Source organism: Schistocerca cancellata, chromosome 2, assembly GCF_023864275.1.
Source record: "Schistocerca cancellata isolate TAMUIC-IGC-003103 chromosome 2, iqSchCanc2.1, whole genome shotgun sequence".
Lineage (NCBI taxonomy): Eukaryota > Metazoa > Arthropoda > Insecta > Orthoptera > Acrididae > Schistocerca > Schistocerca cancellata.
Genome location: NC_064627.1, coordinates 305844055 through 305848523, shown reverse-complemented (window position 1 = coordinate 305848523; position 4469 = coordinate 305844055). Strand labels below are relative to the sequence as shown.

The following is a 4469-nucleotide window of genomic DNA, read 5'->3' as shown; positions in this document are numbered from 1 at the left end:
GATCGTATAGTCTGGCAGGCTCCATTCGCCTATGTAAGGGAAATAAAACTCTAGGAAAGACGACCTATTTCTCCCGGAAGGTTTAGGGTGGATTAGGGATGTTTGGAAGTATATGGACAATCATTTTTTTTTACTTGATCAGTGTGTGAGATTGGGATGGAAGGGTAGTTGATAATTCTGGTACGATGTATCCACCATCATGCACTATATAGCGGCTTGCGCCGTATTTGTTTTACATATAGGATGTTCACAGATGATGGAGTTGTCTGCAAGTAGGCGGGAAGACCTACGGTGTGGCTGGAAGTTGACCTAAACGTAACTAAATCTATCGCGCATTAACAGGACTAGAAATCTCGTACGCTGTCATCGGAAGCGTTAACCGCAGTAAGATGTCTAGCAGTAAGCATCTGGAGCGAGCTGAAGAAGAATGCATATGTCGGGGTAAGATTCATTTGCTGGAATCTTAAGGGAAACAACCCAAACACTGAGGACTGAAGATTGGTGAGCTAAAGAAGAAAACGTTAGGCTGAAATTCATTTGCATCGATTTTTAAGGGGATGCAATTCACCCACAAAGAAGTGACAGCGTAGGAGGTGAGTGCCCGAAATTTCCGTCGGCATATCACCTGGGTACTGTGGTACTACAATTTGAATCGAGTTGTAAAACGCACTAAGATGACTGATGTTGCTGGACGAAACATCGACATTGATTTGGTCTGCCTTGTACGTGTTGGTTAACTGGCTCTCGATGTACGATAGTCGGATGAAGTTGTAAAGTTACTGGGTTTGCTTCTAAATAAATAACTACACTGCACATTCGCATTCTACCATGAGGATATACTTCGCTCTACAATGGATACGGTATCAAGGTCGGTCCTCTTCCAAAGAGCGCGTGGAGGAAAAATGAACAATGCTATGATAGCAGTAGCTCTGAATTGTGCGTTGAGGTGTTGCACCAACGTAAATGACTGAGTGGGTAGTGTGCGTGTTGGAATCTCTGTGATACTGTTACAATTGTAGTGTGGAAGTATATCCCAATTGAAAAACTTGTGCCGGCCGGAGTGGCCGAGCGGTTCTAGGCGCTACAGTCTGGAACCGCGCGACCGCTACGGTCGCAGGTTCGAATCCTGCCTCGGGCATGGATGTGTGTGATGTCCTTAGGTTAATTAGGTTTAAGTAGTTCTAAGTTCTAGAGGACTGATGACCTCAGAAGTTAAGTCCCATAGTGCTCAGAGCCATTTGAACCATTTTGAAAAAATTGTGATGTATTTCCCATGAAACACTAAGCTGTCAATGGTCGCAAATCTAGTGTAATGACCACTTGAACACGATAAAGGACATTAGGACACGTACAGGGATATATTTGTAGACAATTATTCGATATCGATGAATTGCAATATATCAGATCGATGAATTGAAATATATCAGATTTTCTTTGTGCTGTCCTCGTATAGTAAAGATGCAGTAGAAAGGCTTCCTTGGCCATTAAAAGACCTATATCTAGCGTAGCCATCATAGAGGAGATTAGGGTGTATACAGAGGCATACTGGGATTCATTTTTACCCGATCATTACGCATGTGACTCGAAGAAGACAGAGAAATCGATAATACTGCTACGACATAGTCTACACCGTCTAGTGGTTTGCGGAACACGTATTTAGATGTAGGCTCTTGTCTATAGCAGCGTTGTGACATCGGTAAGCTATAACGATTTGCAGGGGATTGAAGACTGGTAGGAGCTGGAGCTTAATGTAGATAAATGTAACTGTTGAACTTAAAGTAGCTGAGAAGACTTGCTACTGTTCCGTTTCGTCACTGACTACAAGTCACTAGAAGCAGTACCAATCGTAAAAAATATCTGTACGCGAGCATCTGCAGGGTGCTGAATTTCTCCCTGAACGTTAGTGTGCTACTTTTTCTCGTTGTGATACTTCTCTACATAGCCAGTGACAGGTAGAGGGCTAGAGAGCTTCAAACTAATGGAACAGTGCTTTCGCAACGTGATGGGATTTCGGGAGAATTAGTGGGAGTCGGTGACTTGACTGGGCATACATATGACAATATATCGAAGACTGGAAGATTCGTGCAAATATGGAGGGAAGCGATACTCTAAGAAATGGGAGGCTGCGATGTGTCTCTTTAGCACTTCTTCTAATTGTTGTGAGTAAATATGTTACTCCCCCCCCACACACGTCTCGTGAAGTGACTGCAATGAGAAAATTAGTGCTATATGTCAATTGATCGAGGAAGTATAGAAATGTTCACGGAAAGGCGGCAATACGGCTATATAAATACATAAATGGGAAGTACAGTGCAGTCTTGGCGGTATAGCTTCAGAAAAAAACATGTGATGTGCTATTTTTCTCGTTGTTATAGCTCTCTTCATAGTCTGCGATGGATGGGGACTAGACAACCTTCTAATTACTGGAACAGTGCTGTCGGAACGTAATGGGATTTCTAGAGAATTAGCAGAGGGTCTGTGACTTGGCGGGGGACATCTTACTCGTCAAAATCAGGTGGATTCAAATGCTATGTTTCCAAAAAAGAAGATTCGTGAGAATATGTCGGATAAGCTATAATCTGACAAAAGGGAAAGTGAGAGGTGACCTCTATACCACTTCTTAAACTGGTTATGAGCAAACATATCACAGCCGCTCACGTACGTCTCGTGAAGTGAGTACAGTGAGAGAATTAGAGACTTATACAAAAGTTTTTACTGTAAGAAAATCGGCAGCATATGTTCCATCTTTTTTTTTTTCTTGGTACATAAGATACAACGTTTCTTCCGTGAGTTTAGCGTGCCTATAAATGGATAGACTGACATCTTAATAGGTAGACTAAATTGACATCTACTTCTATATGTATACTTAGCAAACCATCGTGCGGTGGTGGCGGAGGGTATCTTGTACCATTACTAGTCATTTCCTTTCCTATTCCACACGGAAATAGAGAGAGAGAAAAAAAAAGACGGAAATAGAGAGAGAGAAAAAAAGGCTATCTATGTGCCTCCGAATAAGCATTTATTTCTCGTACCTTATTTTCATGATGTATACGCGAAATTTTTGTTGGTAGCTGTAGAATCCTTCTGCAGTCAACTTCAAATGTCGGTTCTGTAAATTTTCTGAGTAGTGTTCAAAAATGGCTCTGAGCACTATGGGACTTAACATCTATGGTCATCAGTCCCCTAGAACTTAGACCTACTTAAACCTAACTAACCTAAGGACGTCACACAACACCCAGTCATCACGAGGCAGAGAAAATCCCTGACCCCACCGGGAATCGAACCCGGGAACCGGGGCGTGGGAAGCGAGAACGCTACCGCACGACCACGAGCTGCGGACACTGAGTAGTGCTCCTCCCTCCCGGGATTCCCATAGTGCAGTCCAACTGCAGGAGAAAAATTATTCACCATTTGAAGGGACTTTCATGATAAATTTAACTAATTAGTCAGTCAATGACGTGCTGCCAGGCTGGTGGAATCGAGGGCGAGAGTACCAAGGATATGATTCGTAAGTTGGAACGGTAATCAGGCATTTTTTCGTTGCAGCGAGATCTTTTAACTAAATCTCTATCTCCTACGTTCACAGGGAGAGATGGCCATCATAATAAAACTACCTACGTTACTGGATTTATGAAGTGTTACATGGTATTAACCTGATTTATACAACTCCTTTGTGCTGCTATTTAACTACCTCAAGAGAATATGTAAGTGATGAGGCATTTGACTACCTTAAGAGAGCTCGAAAGTGAGGAGCCATCACGTTCAAAAATGCCTCTGAGCACTATGGGACTTAACATCTGAGGTCATCAGTCCCCTAGAACTTAGAACTACTGAAACCTAACTAACCTAAGGAATTCCCACACATCCATGCCCGAGGCAGGATTGGAACCTGCGACCGTAGCGGTCGCGCGGTTCCAGACTGAAGCGCCTAAAACCGCTCGGACACAACGGACGGCGAGGCATCGTGTGACAGAGGTTGAGCACACTATTACCACTCTGTCATGATCCAAAAATGAGTTTAATATTCTAGTTATGTGATGCAAGACGTAACAGATATTAATCTGATAAGAACAGATTTCACACTAAGAATCTGTGATGTGAAAACGCGTGGATCCTGCGATTTCTTCTGTCTTCGACAAGAACGCACGTAAAAGGAAGGAATCTGTATTTCACATGAGAAATTTGCGGTGTGTGGACAATAACATCCCCGTCTTGGACTGTGCAAAGTAGATTTTTTAAACTGAGAAGTCTATGTTGGGGGTTGAATTGCAGTTAGAACTCTATGTCCAAGCCGTGCCTGCTTGTTTCGCAGTGTGCTAGGAGTCAGTGATGCTGGTCCATGGCCAGCGGCGTGCATTGTCACAAGGGTTCGGCCGACCAGAAGCTGCAGCTTAGCTTGTCGCAACTTGTAGGAACAAAGAAAGGCTCCAACCTGTCGGCTCTTCAGGCGTACAAACTCAGTGGATGGC

General features: G+C 43.3%; 1 pseudogene; it reads right to left on the bottom strand.

The window, feature by feature from the left end:
• Positions 1–3937: 3937 nt before the first annotated feature.
• Positions 3938–4102, bottom strand: LOC126163311 (U2 spliceosomal RNA; annotated as a pseudogene).
• Positions 4103–4469: the final 367 nt, after the last annotated feature.